This window comes from Heterodontus francisci, chromosome 4 (genome assembly GCF_036365525.1).
Source record: "Heterodontus francisci isolate sHetFra1 chromosome 4, sHetFra1.hap1, whole genome shotgun sequence".
Classification (NCBI taxonomy): domain Eukaryota; kingdom Metazoa; phylum Chordata; class Chondrichthyes; order Heterodontiformes; family Heterodontidae; genus Heterodontus; species Heterodontus francisci.
The window spans coordinates 138,176,831-138,194,671 of NC_090374.1; the positions used below are offsets into that span (position 1 = coordinate 138,176,831).

General features: G+C 43.4%; 1 protein-coding gene across 2 annotated transcripts in view; it reads right to left on the minus strand.

Annotated features, from left to right (window-relative positions):
* The window catches only part of LOC137369267 (zinc finger protein GLIS3-like), a 927,786-nt gene that overhangs the window by 88,325 nt on the left and 821,620 nt on the right, over positions 1-17,841 (minus strand). The gene's annotated exons all lie outside the window — the stretch shown is intronic.

Consider the following 17,841-nt stretch of genomic DNA (forward strand, 5'->3'; position numbering starts at 1 on the left):
TTTGTAATACTGCCAGTTGAATTAGAAGCTACATTGAATGAATTCCAGCTACATTGGAAGCAGATACATTTCTATTTAAATCAGATGTGTTCTCTTTCCCCCTATCTTCCACTGGTCCGGCACCCCAATATTTGTAACATGTTGACATGTAACCCCATCACAAAGCCTGAAAAATTCTTGCTGCAGATAAGGATTGGATCTAAAAGTATCCTTAAAAGTGTAAATACACTCTATAAACTTAGAATTCGCTGTCGACCCTTTGAGCTTTTAGTCCTTCCAATATTGTCATTTCTCCTGTCTTCAGTTTGTCTTACTTCAGTCTGGGTGACAGTATGGACAATGCCAACTATGATTAAAGTTGATTGGTACTAAACTACCGTGGATCAGGAGATGTGTTTTGTGGGATGGGATTGATGTGATCATGATGCATTGTTGGGACTGGAGTAGAGGTAACTTTACATTGTTTCTGGTCTGTGCTGCATCTCCCATGGGTGCATTTCATACTGTCACTATAATCACAGTTTAAGTATCATAACACTAAAAGTATATTTTATTGGATGATGTAGGGTATATGTTAGTACCTCCAGGTAAATATTTAAATTCCAATCTGTACCATAATGTTTTCTTTTTAAGTTTTGTATTTTTAATAACAATCTTTGCTCACTTTTATTTTTCCCTGCTCAGGCTTCCAACTTTGCCACTCCATAACTAACTTCTCAGGGGCATTTGAAAGTGACTTATATTTCCTGTACTCCTCATAGGCAAATGTTAGTCTTCTATCCAATACCTATCTCTGATGATAGGGTGAGACTGGAAACTCACCAAATGGAGAACTGTGGATGTAGAGGAAACCACTCTGTGCTAGGCCAAGCCATTGTACTATTGGCACCACTGGGTGGTGCACAGATTCACACAGTTGGTTTCATTAGTCTGTTGACTTTAAAGTTCCTGGCTGAAATGAGTTTGGGGAAATCACCTCATGTTTCCTGCAGTCTAAAAGCCTGTACTGCAAACATTTCTATTGAGGTGCAATTTGGGAAATTGTCCCAACATTTTATAATACAACCAATCTTGCTGAAATTCCAGTCTTTGCAAAATATCCTAGTGGTGCAAGCTCCTTTCTGCACAGCTTCAGGGAATATTTAGGCAGTTCACAATTAACTTGAAAGTGTTGCAGCTGCAATTTAAAGGACTGCATTTTCAACTGCACAAGAATGGAAGGGAATTGCTACTACAATATTACTGGAAAATGGGTCGTTGTTGTTCACCTGCATACCCAGATCCAGGGATCATGCTCCTGGAGTCATATTGGATAAAGGAGGTAAAGAAAGACTGCCCTCTTTGGTAATTGTGCACCCTTCCCAGACGAGTAGTGGAATAAATCTTGCAGAGAATAGTTGACAGGCTGAATGCTGCCAGCTAAACCCAAGAAAACCTGGCTCTAAACAAGGAAGAAGATGTCAAACCTCAGGAGATTTGCCAAGGTAAGGCTACCTACCAAATAACTGGTCCAAGTATGCATGCTACAAATTGTTTCATCATAATCTGTTACTCTTTTACTGCTATCCAGTGCAAAGCAGCTTTGTTGGAAAGCTTTTCTGGATTGCGTATGGCAATTCCAGAGGCATCTGCATTGCAGCCTCCAGTGATATGGTTCTAAGCATATTTGGATTTACTGTCATGAATCTCAAAATACTGCCTCAGAAATCAAGGTCTCTGATCTACAAAAGAGTCTCATCAGTTTTCAACAAGTTGCAGGATCGATTTGAGAGAAGCTTGAGGCTGAGATTCACATACCTTGCTGCTGTCCACAGATCTGCTCTCATGCAGACAAGTAGATATGCTGAAGGAGTGCCCAGCAGCAGCATCATGGCCAGAACAGGCATAGATAAGGTTACTATCTCTCAGGACAATGACGTATCCAGCCTCCCGAACAAATTAACAGAGGTGTGCCAGAAAGTGGCTCGATCGGTTATAGAACAAACTCAAAAACCAGCACAAGGAAGTAGAGCGCTATCTGAATCTCATGTACACTCCACTGAAACTTGAAAACCACTGCACTTAGAATTATTCACAGGTTATGAGGTCGAGGTTGCACACTAAGAGGAAGTATCGTGGGAAAATATTCTAACATTACTGACATGTGACACTGAGTAGGTGAATAAACTGGTTGCATTGTATTTCAACTTTGTCCAGAAGTTTATTTCTGATTGTGCAGAAAAAGGAAGCAGAGCAGCAAAGCGTGTGCCCTGATATTAGTTGAGTAAGTGACGAGGATGATGGATAAGTTGCTTTCAATTACTTTCTTGGTGCCATGTGGACATTTGTCTTTAAAGGACCAGCTTAGACATTGAGTTGACTCTCTTGGATGAATGCTGGTTGCATCAGTCTTCCTTACTCTACTATTGTTTATGCAGTGACATCCTGTGGCCAGTATTTGCATGCTGAACTGGTTCTGTTTCTAGCTTGTCTTCTTCCAACATTGCGATATAAAAAGGCCTAGCTATGGAGTTGAGCTTGCAGCAGATGATAATGATCTTGGAGACCTTGGTGTGGAAGGGCTAAATAGTTAAGTGCCTCTTGATCTGTCAAGGCATTTGAAGAACTGCTTCAAGGCGCAAATGGCATTCTATATAAAATTTCAGGTAGCTACATGAGTCATATTGCATCTGTACACTGCTTCTGCCCAGAGGTGGCATAAGAGTATCCTTAGACATGACTGAGGAGCATCCTTGTAGGCTGCCTTTGGTTTCAATTAAGCCTAATTTACCGATGAAATGAATGCACCATGATAACAACCTGGCAATGATCATTGACCTGCACGATGGTGATGATGACGATGATGCTACTGTTACATAAACAACAACATGCATTTATAGGAGGCAGGAGGCCTATAGAATTGCGATGGGAGGTGGGGGCGAGGGCCCATCACCTTCCCGTCGCACCGCGGTTTAGTCGGGGGTGGGATAGGCTGACGATGGCCCCTGCCCAGAGGCTAATTGAGGCTCTTAAGAAGCTATTAACAGCCACTTAAGGCCCTCTTGTCACTGCCGCTGGCATTAAGCCAGTGGTGTGGGGTAGGCTCTGCCATGTGGGGAGGCTGCCAGTAAATCGAGGCAACCTCCCTGCTGGCTTGGGGGAACCCTCCTCCATGGGTAATCTGTGGCCCACAGAGGGCCCCAGCCAGCAAATAACACATCTCCTTGGACCCCGCCCCGCCCCCCGCTCCCCCTGTACACAACGGTCACCCTCCCCCCCCGCAATCACCAGGGCCTGCTGGACTTGGCCCGGTGACCCTGCATCACTTGGCCGGCAGCCGTTGGAGGTGGGATCCCTGTCTTTAAAGGGATGGGATCCTGGCGCTGTAGAACGGTGCCGGGGTGGGGTGGGTGCTCCAAATGACCATGGCAGAATTCTCCCCGCCTTTTCGGCTGGGGGCAGGGAGCTCTGCCGGCACCACTAAATTCAGCCCAATAGTTGATAGCTCATGCTTTTGGAGCCCTGGAACATTTTAACTAGTTAGTTTACAGCTTTCACAATAAAAAGTAACAACAAAAATGACATTAGGAAACAAGAGTCATTTCCTCAGCTGTTAGGTTACACAGATTTGAGTAACACAACACACATGTAACCCAACAGTTCTGAACAATACCAAGGAGAATAGTAATTGAATTCCTTTCTGAAACACAACATTCAAAAGACAACAAAAACCATAGGATGCAATAGTTATGACAGAAAGAAATGCTAAACTTTTGCTGAGGCACCAAGCTTGGTCCCCTCTTGGTGAATATTAACAAAAATCAAGACATGATGGATCAGACAGGCAATGAAGCCACATCTTCTCTCCTTTAATCATTTTGATTGATGTTGCCACCCAGAAATTATAGCACGAGTAATTTTTCTCTTTTGGTAATGCTTCTGAACCAGATCCTTCAATCTATTTATGCAAATCTAAAAGTTGCATTAGTGTAGGAAACTGCAGTTTGACTGTGCAGCAGCTGTAGTTTAATTACTTCCAGCCCACAAGTGCTGAAAGTGTCCTTTACGGTGGTCAGTGCAAGAATTGCCTTGGACTTATTCTAACTAACAGTTCAGAGTATCAGTAACAGACAGAACATTCTCAAAACATTACTGACTGTAGCATGATAACTGATTGAGAAGAGAGCTGCTGATTTCTGTGCCCATTCAATAACCATTGTATACTGAAATAGTTATTAGCTTAGATCTCTAAAGATCTTTTTCTGGGGGATGGAGTTGGGAGGATCCATCTCCCAAAGGGTTGACTAATCCCTAAGTCACAAGTTTCAAGAAGGTAAATAAATAGTAAGATACTAAGATAGATTACACTCGGTGGTGTGGGTGACTTTTATTTTCCTAAAGGCCAGATTGAGTTCAGTAAATTGCTGTAAAACTTGAACACTGAGGTTGGTCAGTAGGGCTGACTTGACGGACTATTTTGACTATGTAAAGCATCATATTCTGCAGCCTTGACAATTAAAAAAAAATTCTTTTATGGGATGTGGTTGTTACTGGCAAGGCCAGCATTTTTTGCCCATTCCCAATTGCCCTTGACAACTGAATGGGTTCCTAGGTCATTTCAGAGGGCAGTTAAGAGTCAACCGCATATAGGCCAGATCAGGTAAGGACAGCAGATTTCCTTCACTTCAGGATATTAGTGAACCAGTTGGTTTTTACAACAATCAATGATAGTTTCATGGCACCATTGCTGAGACTAGCTTTCAGTTCCAGATTGTTGTTATTAATTGAATTTATTTCTTAATTGAAATTAAATTCTACCAGCTGCCATGAGGGGATTTGAACCCATGTCTTCAGGGCATTAGCCTGAGCCTCTGTATTACTAGTCCAGTGACATTACCACTACGCCACCACCTCCCCTAATTTCAGCCTACACTTAGAAAGCAAAGCTGACAGAATACTGGGAATAAATTCTGAACAGATCTCCATTGGCAGAATTGATATACGACATACAAACAGATGTTCCTGTCTCTATACCCTCCTGAATGGCTAAACAGTAAACCCCAGTGAAGAAGAAAACAATAGAATGTATTTTGAGCTTCACCAACTCACTTTGACATTAAATACATTGGTCACATTAGGAAGAAAGACTATGTGATATTTCTAATCTGTACTATTTCTATAATCCTTTCATTTCTAGAATTTAAAAAATGAGGAAATTTCATTGAGGCTTCATATGTTAGTTATTAAAGTTTTTTTTGCTATGTGTAGGTAGTTCAATGGGTACACCATTGAGTGAGGTGACCAGATGACTTGTGTAAAATACAATTAAAGCGTCCTTATGTATTCAATATGGCTGCCATATCAGCACATCCAAAAATATGTTGGTGCAAGAGGTACAGTTCTGAAATATATTTTAAAAATAGTCTTGGAACTTTTTTGCCATCATTTTTTCAAATTAACAAATTCTTACATTTGCTGACAGAATGATGTCTAAAAATGCTTCTGGTAGGGTTCACAGAGCAGTGGGCATGGAACATACTCCCGAGGCATTTTGATGTAAACTAACTAGAATGCAGTGTACTTGGAATGTATCTTTCTTTCCTTGAAGTCATTAGGACAATCAATCTAAATTCAATTACAAGTGAACATCTATCACCTAATCTCAAAAGATTCTAGGAAGACAGAATCTTGATGTATTCCACCAATTTACAAGGTTTTGCTGAGATGCTAAAATGTAAATATGTGTCAATTTAGAATTTCTCTACACGACTATTTATATACTGCCAGAAACTACACCTCAGCACTTTCTGAATCTAGGTTATATTTAAAGCTGGCAATGTCCTTGAGTACCTTAACAGGAAAGAATTCCAGGTTGTAGGGACAAGTATCAAAATATAGGGGCAGATTCTTCTACTGTTCCTGGGCCAGTAATGGAGCATTTAAATTAATGGATGGAAAAGCAAGTGGTGGCCACGTTACATGTGGGGGTAACCCTTTGATTCTGTGGTGTCATTCCCACCTCTGAGTCAGTAGGTGAAGGGTTTGAGTCCGACTCTAGACAGTCTTGGCGAGTGAAAACTAGAAAATGGTCTCTAAATACTGGACTGACATCCGACAGAGCACTTGGGTCTGAACAAATAGTTGATGTTTGGGCTCCACTCCAAACAGCCCCAGCAAGTGGAGCACTGGCTCTGAATACTAGTTTGATGTTGAGAAGGGGTATTTGCACCTGATGGCTGTGGACGCCTCCCTCCCCCACTGCTCATTGCAAAGGATTTTTAAAATTCATTCATGGGATGTGGATGTCACTGGCTAGGATAGCATTCATTGCCCATCCCTAATTGCCCACGAGAAGGTGGTGGTGAGCTGCCTTCTTGAACCGCTACAGTCCATGTGGGGCAGGTACACCCACAGTGCTGTTAGGAAAGGAGTTCCAGGATTTTGACCCAGTGACAGTGAAGGAACAGCGATATAGTTCCAAATCAGGATGGTGTGTGACTTGGAGGGGAACTTGCAGGTGGTGGTGCTCCCATGTATCTGCTGCCCTTGTCCTTCTAAGTGGCAGAGGTCATGGGTTTGGAAGGTGTTGTCGAAGAAGCCTTGATGCGTTGCTGCAGTGAACCTTGTAGATGGTACACACTGCTGCCACTATGCGCCGGTGGTGGAGGGAGTGAATGTTTGTGGATGGGGTGCCAATCAAGTGGGCTGCTTTGTCCTGGATGGTGCCGAGCTTTTTGAGTGTTGTTGGAGCTGCACCCATTCAGGCAAGTGGAGAGTATTCCATCACACTCCTGGCTTGTGCCTTGTGGATGGTGGACAGGCTTTGTGGAGTCAGGAGGTGAGTTACTCAGCACAGGATTCCTAGCCTCTGACCTGCTCTTGTAGCCACAGTATTTATATGGCTACTCCAGTTGAGTTTCTGGTCAATGGTAACCCCCAGGATGTTGGTAGTGGGGGATTCAGCGATAGTAATGCCATTGAATGTCTAGGGGAGATGGTGAGATTGTTTGAGATAGTCATTGCCTGGCACTTGCGTGGTGCGAATTTTACTTGCCACTTATCAACAAGCCTAGATATTGTCCAGGTCTTGCTGTATCTGGATATGGGCTGCTTCAGTATCTGAGGAGTTGCAAATGGTGCTGAACATTGTGCAATCATCAGCGGACATCCCCACTTCTACTTATGATTGAAGGGAGGTCATTGTGATGAAGCAGCTGAAGATGGTTGGGCCTAGGACACTACCCTGAGGGACTCCTGTAGTGATGCCCTGGAGCTGAGATGATTGACCTCCAACAACCACAACCATCTTCCTTTGCGCTAGATATGACTCCAACCAGCAGAGAGTTTTCCCCCTGATTCCCATTGACTTCAGTTTTGCTAGGGCTCCTTGATGCCATACTCGGTCAAATGCTGCCGTGATGTCAAGCGCAGTCATTCTCACTTCACCTCTGGAGTTCAGCTCTTTTGGCCATGTTTGAACCAAGGCTGTAATGATGTTATGAGCTGAGTAGCCCTGGCGGAGCCCAAACTGAGCATCACTGAGCAGGTTATTGCTAAGCAAGTGCTGCTTGATAGCTCTGTCGACAACACCTTCCATCACTTTACTGATGATTGAGAGTAGGCTGATGGGGCAGTAATTGGCCGGGTTGGACTTGTCCTGCTTTTTGTGTACAGGACATACCTGGGCAATTTTCCACATTGCCGGGTAGATGCCAGTGTTGTAGCTGTATGGGAACAGCTTGGTTAGGGGCACAGCAAGTTCTAGAGCACAGGTCTTCAGTACCATTGCCGGAATGTTGTCAGGGCCCATAGCCTTTGCAGTATCCAGTGCCTTCAGTCATTTCTTGATATTACATGGAATGAATTGAATTGGCTGAAGACTGCCGTCTGTGATGCTGGGGACGTCAGGAGGAGGCTGAGATGGATCATCCACTCGGCATTTCCAGCTGAAGATTGTTGCAAATGCTTCAGCCTTATCTTTCGCACTGATATGCTGGGCTCCCCCATCATTGAGGATGGGGATATTTGTGGAGCCACCTCCTCCAGTTAGTTGTTTAATTGTCCACCATCATTCACGGCTGGATGTGGCAGGACTGCAGAGCTTAGATCTGATCCGTTGGTTGTGGGATCGCTTAGCCCTGTCTATCAGATGCTGCTTACGCTGTTTGGCACGCATGTAATCCTGGCTTGTAGCTTTACCAGGTTGACACCACATTTCGAGGTATGCCTGATGCTGCTCCAGGCATGTCCTCTTGCACTCTTCATTGAACCAGGGTTGATCCCCAGCTTGATGATATTGGTAGAGTGGGGGATTTGCCAGGCCATGAGGTTACTGATTGTGGTTGAGTACAGTTCTGCTGCTGATGGCCCACAGCGCCTCATGGATGCCATTTTTGTGTTGCTAGATCTGTTTGAAATCTATACCATTTAACATGGTGGTAGTGCCACACAACACGATAGAGGATATCTTCAATGTGAAGACGGGACTTCATCTCCACAAGGACTGTGCGGTGGTCACTCCCACCAGTACTGTCATGGATAGATGCATCTGCGACAGGTAGCTTGGTGAGGACGAGGTCAAGTATGTTTTTCCCTCTTGTTGGATCCCTCACCACCTGCCACAGACCCAGTCTAGCAGCTATGTCCTTTAGGACTTGGCTAGCTAAAGATAGGGGAAGGATAAAGGAGAACCAGTAGATGTGGTAGACCTGGATTTCCAAAAGGCATTTGATAAGGTGCCACATGAAAGAACGGCTCATGGTGTTAGGGGTAATATATTAGAATGGATAAAGGATTGGCTAACAGATAGGAAGCAGAGAGTGGGTGTAAATGGGGCATTTTCAAGTTGGCAGGCAGTGAATAGTGGGATGCCACAAGGATCAATGCTGGGGCTTCAGCTATTTACACTCTATATTAATGACTTGGATGAAGAGACAGAGATTAATGTATTTAAGCTTGCTGATGATACAAAACTTGGTGGAAAGGTAAGCTGCGGGGAGGACATGGAGAGGATGCAAAGAGATATAGACAGGTTAAGTGAATGGGCAACAAGATGGCAAATGGAGTATAATATAGGGAAGTATGATGTTGTTCACTTCAGTCGTAAAAATAGAAAAGCATAATATTTTTTAAAAGGTGTGAAACTGGTAAGTGTTGATGTTCAGAGAGATTTGGAGGTACTTGTACAAGGAACGCACAAAGTTAACATGCAGGTGCAGCAGGCTATTAGGAAGTCAAATGGCATGTTAGCCTTTATTGCAAAGGGATTGGAGTACAGGAATAAAGAAGTCTTACTAAAACTGCACAGGGCTGTGGTGAGACCGCACCAGGAATATTGTATGCAGTTTTGGTCTCCACATTTAAGAAAGGATATACTTACATTGGAGGCGGTGCAGTGAAGATTTACTAAATTGGTCCCTGGGATGAGGGGGCTGTCCTATGATGAGAGGCTGATTAAACTCGTCCTATATTCTCTGGAGTTTAAAAGAATGAGAGGCAATCTAATTGAGATTCTGAAAAGGCTTCATCGGGTAGAAGCTGAGAAATTGTTTCTGCTGGTTGGGGAATCGAGACCGTGGCAGCACAGTCTCAGGATAGAGGGCCAATCATTCAGGACTTAGATGAGAAGAAATTACTACACTCAAAGCTTTGTGAATCTTTAGAATTCTCTATCCCAGAGGGTTGTAGATGCTCCATTATTGAATACATTTAAGGCTGGGATAGACAGATTTTTGGTCTCGCAGGGAATCAAGGGTTATGGGGAGTGGGCAGGAAAGTGGAATTGAAGCCCAAGATCAGCCATGATTGTATTGAATGGCGGAACAGGCTCGATGGGCCATATGGTCTACTTCTGCTCCTATTTCTTGTGTTCTTATCTTCTTGAGCTCGGTCAGAAATAGTGCTACTGAGCCACTCTTGGTGATGGACATTGAAGTCCCCCAACCAGAGTACATTCTGCACCCTTGCCAACCTCAGTGCTTCCTCTAAGTGGCGTTCAACATGGGGTTGTCCTGATTCATCAGCTGAGGTGGGACAGTAGGTGATAATCAGCAGGAGATTGCCTTGCCCATGTTTGGCCTGATGCTGTGAGACTTCATGGGGTACGGAATCAATGTTGAGGACTCCCAGGGCAACTCCCTCCAGACTATATACCACCGTGCCACCACCTCTGCTGGGTCTGTCCTGCCAGTGGGACAGGACATATCTGGAGATGGTGATGGCAGTGTCTGGGACATTGTCTGTAAGGTATGATTCCATGAGTATGACAATGTCAGGCTGCTGCTTCAGTAGGCTGTGGGACAGCTCTCCCAACTTTGGCACAAGCCCCCAGATGTTAGTAAGGAGGGCTTTGCAGGGTTGACAGGGCTGGGTTTGCCGTTGTCGTTTCTGGTGCCTAGGTCGATGCCAGTGGTTTGCCCGGTTTCAGTCCTTATTGACTTTTTAGTGGTTTGATACAATTGAGTGGCTTGCTAGGCCATTTCAGAGGGCATTTAAAAGTCAACTACATTGTGGTGGGTCTGGAGTCACATGTAGGCCAGATTAGGTAAGGACAGCAGATTTCCTTCCCTAAAGGACATTCGTGAGCCAGATGGGTTTTTACAACAATCGACAATGGTTTCATGGGGTATCATAAGACTAACTTTTCATTCCAGATTTATTAATTGAACTTAAAGTCCACTTTTTGTCATGGTGGGATTCGAACCCATGTGCCCAGAGCAATACTCTGGGTTTCTGGTCCAGTGACAATACCACTATACCTCCGCCTCCCCAGCAGAAGAAAGGTGGGGCTCTTTAGCCTTGATTGCAGCCCACCTAGTAGAAAGTACTCCAAGGATAAACACCATGAGGAAGGCAACAGGGAACCACCTCAGCTATTCTCCCCTAGTAAATTGGTCAAGAATTTCATATCTGAGACTTGAGTTTGGACCAGCCCCAGGGCAGAACAGAGTGAATTGATGGACCTTACGGGTGTAATATCCTCCCCCACTTAACTTTCCTTTGTGAGCTATGCTCAGGTGGTCTAATAAAATCCAGATGCATTGAGAGTAATATCTGCATCATACAATAGAGCCATAGAGTTATACAGCACAGAAACAGGCCCTTCGGCCCATCGAGTCCTTGCCGGCCATCAGGCACCTATTTATTCTAATCCCATTTTCCAGCACTTGGCCCATAGCCTTGTATGCTATGGCATTTCAAGTGCTCATCTAAATACTTCTTAAATGTTGTGAGGGTTCCTACCACTACCACCCCTTCAGACGGTGTGTTCCAGATTCCAACCACCCTCTGGGTGAAAAATGTTTTCCTCAAATCCCCTCTAAACCTCCTGCCCCTTACCTTAAATCTTTGTACCCTGGTTATTGACACCTCCACAATCAAATAATCTACAGAACAATGTCCTGCTGAGACCATCGAAATGTTAATTCTGGCATCTAACTGATCTGGATTCTTTCCCTTGCTGCAATCAGTCCCAGGCCTGTACTAAGTGTTCTTTTTAAAGCAATAAATTCCATGTGGAGCAAAATCACACTGCATGATATTAGAGCACGTTCAAATAACTTGGTTAATGCCATATTTGACATAATGGACAGAGGGCATTTCATCTGAATATTTTAAACATTCATAAGCAATTTCACCTCCCCCAGCATTTGCTGAGTTTTCTACTGTCAATGAATCAAACACTGATGTAATTTTGTCCTCATGAATATTTTGTAGAGTTCATGGGACTCAGGCCAAATCCCACAGGATTGGAAAAGAGCAAACATGACTTCCATCTTCAAAAAAGACGTGAAGGATGAACAATCAACTTACAGACCTGTAAGCCTTATACTTCTACTGTTAGGAAGCTTTTTGAAAGTACGATAAGGAATAATATAAGGGAGCATCTGGAGCAGAATGAGCCAATTCGAGACTGGAAGCATGGCTTTAAGAGCGGAAGGTCTTTGAGAAAATGACAGACCTAGTAGATAGAGGACAGACAGTGGATATCATCTATCTGGATTTCAGAAAGGCATTTGGCACTGTCACATATATTTATTCACACCTTTCCGTTCCCCCATTGTTTATTTCTAAATAAAGTCCAACTCCAAGGGATAGATGGGAATGTATTACAATAGTCTGATAAATGATTGGTTGGTAGATATTAAGTGGCAATGCATGGGCAAGTATCTGTTTGGCAGCCAGTTACCAGTGGAGTGTCATATGTCATATGGGATAGACACTGTTCCCTGCAGCCAAGAGCAAGAGTCCAAAAGGCCGTGTTGCCTGTCTGGTGCCAGGGTTCGGGCCATCTGATCGGGTCTGGAGAAGAACTTGCAGTGGGAGGGGGAGGATCCAGTTGTCATGTTCCACTTGAGTACCAGTGACATAGATAGGACTAGGAAGGAGGTTCTGCAAAGTAAGTATGAGCAGCTAGGGACTAAATTAAAAAGCAGAACCTCAAAGGTAATGATCTCTGGGTTAGTACCTAAGCCACGAGCAAATTGGCGTCAGGTAAATAAGATTAGATAGTTAAATGCATGGCTCAAAGATTGGTGTGGGAGAAATGGGTTACAATTCATGGGGCATTGGTACCAGTACTGGGAAAAGTGGGAGCTGTACCATTGGGACAGTCTACACCTGAACCATGCTGGGACCAGTGTTCTGGTGAGTCATATAACTAGGGCAGTAGAGAGGGCTTTAAACTAAATAGTGGGGGTGAGGGAAGATGTGATAACTTAAAGAGAGAGGAGAAGGCAAGAGAGCAAGATAGCAATAAGGGTAATGATAATCAGGGTGTGATAGGAAGGGGCAGTGCCTACAAACTCAAGAGTGAGCCAACAGATAAGACAAGAGGTTGTGAACTAACAAAGTGGGAGAGGGTTCGGGAGAGGTAAGATTTAGAAATCCAAAGAGAAAGGCCAAGGCATTGAAACATTATAGTTTTGTAGGTGAAGACAAGCAGAATGGGACATGAAGGGACAGAGAGTTTAACAGAAATTGTACATCAGCAAATAAGGTCATTGAAGGGAATAGAAACAAAAGGATAAAATTAAAGGTTCTGTTTCTGAATGCATGAAGCTGCTGCAAAAAGATAGATGAACTAGTGGCACACAAGATTTAGATCTAATTGCCATTACAGAGACATGGTGATCAAGGTTGGGAAATAAATACTCCAGGGTACACAATATTTCAGAAAGACAGATAGAATAGCAAAGGAGGAGGGGTAGCACTGATGGTAAAGGATGACATAAGGGCATTAGTGAAAAAGGATCTGGCCTCAGAAGATCATGAAGTAGAATCAGTATGGGTGGAAATAAGGAATAGCAAGAATCAGAAAACACTGGTGAGAGTAGTTTACAGGCCACCTTACAGTAGTTATACCATTGGACAGAGAATTACGAAATAAATTATTGGAGCTTGTAACAAAGACAATGATGCAATAATTGTGGGGAATTTTAATCTTCATGTAGTCTGGGACAATGAAATTGGCAGGAGTGGTCTAGAAGATGAGCTTGTAGAATGTTTTCAGGACAGTTTCTTGGAACAATACAATGTGGAGCCAACTAGGGATAAAGCTATCTTAGATCTATTATTGTGTAATGAAGCAGGGTTAATTAGCAATACCACAGTAAAAGATCTACTGGGAAGCAGTGATCATATTACCATGGAGTTCCATGTTAAATTTGGAAGTGACATGTTCCAATCACAAACAAGAATCTTAAACTTAAACAAAGCCAATTACATAGGTATGAGGGGACAACCGGCTAAGGTAAATTGGGTAAATAGACTAAAAGGTATGGCGATAAGTGAACAGTAGGAAACCTTTAAAGAAACAATTCAAAATATTCAACAAAAAATACATTCCTTTGAAAAACAAAAACTCAGCTAGAAAGACCAATCCGTGGCTCTCTCAGGAAGTTAAGGATAGTATTAGATTAAAAGAAAAGGCTTACAATGTTGCAAAACAAGTAGCAAGTCTGAGGATTGGAAGTGTTTTAGAAACCAGCAAAGCGCCACCAAAAAGTTGATAAAAAAAGGAAAAAACAGAATACGAGAGTAAATAAGCCAGTAATATAAAAACTGATTTTAAGAGCTTTGAAAGCTATATCAAAAGAAAGAGAGTAGCTAAAGTAACCGTTGGTCCCTTAGAAGTAGAGACAGGAGAAATTATCATGGGGAATGAGAAAATGGCAGAGACATTGAACAAATAGTTTGTGTCTGTCTTCATAGTAGAAGATGGAAGAAATACAAGAAATAGATAGTAACCTAGGGGCTAAAAAAGAATGAGGAAATTAAGGAAATTCATATCAGCAGAGAAAAAGTATTGGAGAAACTTAAGGGACTAAAATCTGACAAATCTCCAGGACCTGATGGCCTACACCCTAGGGTTCTGAAAGAGATACCTGCGCTAACTATGATTTTCCAAAATTCGTTAGATTCGGGAACAGTCGCATCAGATTGGAAGTTGGAAAATGTTACACCTCTTTTTAAGAAAGGAGGCAGAGTGAAAACAAGGAACTACAGGCCAGTTAGCCGAACATCAGTCATTGGGAAAATGCTGGTATCTTTTATTCAGAAAGTCCTAACAATGCACCTAGAAAAGCACAGTATGATTAGAACAATTCAACATGGTTTTACTGAAGGGAAATCCTGTTTGACAAATTTATTATAGTATTTTGAGGATGTAACTAGTAGGGTAGATAAAAGGGAACCAGTACATGTACCTGGATTTCCAAAAGTCATTCGATAAGGTGCCACACAAAAGGTTAATTGGCAAGATAAGGGCTCATGGAGTTGGGGGTAATATATTAGCATGGACAGATGACTGGTTAAGAGACAGGAAGCAATGAGTGGGCATAAGTGGGGCTTTTTCAAGTTGGCATGCAGTAAAGAGTGGAGTGCTGCAAGGATCAGTGCTGGGGCCTCAGCTATTTACAATATATATAAATGAGTACGGGTGAAAGCTTGCTAGAAATATAAAGACAGATAGTAAGAGTTTCTAACGATATTTTAAAAAGAGTTAACAAAGTGAGCGTTGGTCTTATAGAAAGCGAGTCTGGGGAATTAATAATGGATAATAAGGAGATGGCAGATGAATTGAACATGTATTTTGCATCGGTCTTCACTATAGAGGATACAAATAACATCCCAGAAATAGCTGCAAGTCAGGAAATGTAAGGGAGGGAGGAACTCAAGAAAATTACTATCACCAGGGAAGTGGTACTGAGCAAATTGTTGGAGCTGCAGGCTGACAGGTCCCTGGGTCCTGATGGACTTCATCCTAGGGATTTAAAAGAAGTGGCTATTGAGATAGTTGATGCGTTGTTTTTAATTTTCCAAAATTCCCTAGATTTGGGGAAGGTTTCATTAGATTGGAAAATAGCTATTTTAACTCTTTTATTCAAAAAGGGAGGGAGACAGAAAGCAGGAAACTACAGGCCAGTTAGCAAAACATCTGTTATCAGAAGATGTTTGAAGATATTATTAAAGACGTTGTAGGAGGGCACTTAGAAAAGTTCAAGGTAATCAGGCAGAGTCAACAAGGTTTTGTGAACAGGAAATCATGTTTAACAAATTTATTGGAGTTCTTTGAGGAAGTAATGTGCTGTGGATAAATGGGAACAGGTGGGTGTACTGTACTTATATTTCCAGAAGGCATTTATGCCTGTCATGCTAGGCCCCCACCTGCCAAGAATGAGGCACATTAATTTTGTCATGAACATTGATTTTAAACTGTTACTGGAGTGAAGAAAGGACTTGTTAAACAGAACAGCCGTAGCTGGAAAAGACATTTGCCTATTAATAGATGGTGATTGGAAGGACCATTCCCTGACACATTCAACCCACAATGGACCTTGATCAGCAGGTATTATGTGTAAGAGGAGCATTCCAGAGACTGCAAAGGTGATACAATCCAAGATGTGGTCAGACCAGTTTCTTCTTCTTCTTCTTTGGCCTCCTTGTCTCGGGTGACAATGGGTAAGCGCCTGGAGGTCAGTGGTTTGTGGAGCAGCGCCTGGAGTGGCTATAAAGGCCAATACTAGAGAGACAGACTCTTCCACAGGTGCTGCAGAAAAAATTGGTTGTCGGGGCTGTTACCTGCTTGGCAACCTGGGGTTTTCTGAATTGTACAAACAGTTTGAACTCAGAGTTTCTGTTTGCTCCTGGACTGAGAAGATCTCTCCTGTCTGCTCCCATCTCTTTCTCACAAGCCTCTGAATCCACTGAAGACACATGAACCCAATGAGAGAAAAGTCTCCTACAGTGAGGTTTAAGAAGAATACTGGGCCCCAACAAAAAGTAAGATCTACCTACAATCAAGGATGCTACAGTGAGCTCAAAGAACCTTAACAAAAAACTCTTCAGATACTGCTTCAAACTTTTCCACTTTATTTTTCTTCTGCTCTTTTCTTTCTCTATTTGCATGTGTATTGCGTATGCATGCCAGCATGGGCGTGTTGAGTACCAATAGGCGTTAACTGAATTAGAGTTTAAGTTTAAGTTTAATAAATTTCAACTTTTCTTCTTTAACTTCAGAAAAGCTGTTTGTGCTGGTTTACAATTGGAAAGCGGTGAACAAAGATTCACCAAGGGGAAGCTAAAAACACATGTGTTTAAAATAAAACCCTGTTACAGTAAGACCAGATGAAGGCTGAGAGGGACCCCTAGACACCTTTCTCACCTGGTCGTAACAGAAATTTGGGTGCTAGCGGCCGGAATTGACCCACAGACAAACGAGAGAAATTGGAAGTGGGAAGCCAAATTGTTCCCAATCAGAAAACAGCAAGATTTCAAGATAGGTTTTCTTGTGGTTGTGTGTGCTTGAATACTAACATGTCTGGAACTAAAGGTAGTAGCTCCCCAAGCCAGGGTGAAGTAACTTGAGATAAGTTAAAAGCACTGTCTATGGAGGAGTTGAGAAAAGTGACTGAGCAGTGTGGGATCATTGCACGTGGCAAGGCTAGGAAGTCTGAACTCCTTGCCATTCCGCACCCCCCCACCCCTCCAACCCGGCCACTCACCGGCCGCTTCTCCCCTCGGCCCACTCTCTCCCGCATTCCCCCTTCTCCCCCTTGGCCACTCGCTCCAGGCCTCGTCGCTTTCCCCTTCCGCCGATTGCTCCCTGCTGCGCTGCCCGAAGAAGCGGCGAAGGATGGGGAACCAGCCGCTGAAGCAGCAAGGTGGGGAGACAGCGGCTGAGGGGCGACAGGGCAACACAGAAGCCAATAGCCAAGAAGAGGAAGTGGCGAGGTATGGAGCGAGTGGCTATGGTTGGTGGGCAGGGAAGTGGAGGGTGAACGGCCAAGGTGGGGAAGCGGCGAGGGCGGGAGTGAGCGACTGAGGGAAGGCAGCAGCAAGGCATGGAGCGAGTGGCTGAGGGGGGAGAAGTAGCAACCAGACGGGCGTGGGAGGGAGTGGCAAAGAGAAGCACGATGGCTTCTATCTGAATTCTAGCCCAGATTCCATTTTCACTGCTGTAATTGTGCAATAGAATAAGCCACATGAATCTATTTCCAAGACTAATATGTTTGAATAATAAACATCATACAAACAGTGAATTGAAAGATGCCTTACAATTAGATTATATGGTTCTGTATTAGCACAGGTACTGTTGGGGGTGAGATGGAGGCGGCGATTGCAGCACTGTGGGGATTTGGGTTTAAGGCTGTGTTTGCATTTTGTGACAAATTGAGCAGCTCCATCTTTATTACTGGTAGGTGCCTGAGAGGTCGCAGACAGTGATGTTTCAGTGGATGAGGTTGCATTTGCGCATGTGCCAGTACTGCGCCACCAAGTGGTTGCATTGTCAGCAAACGCAGCCTTAGATGAATGACAGGTGATCACATTGAAACATATAAGATTTTAAAGGGGCTTGATAGC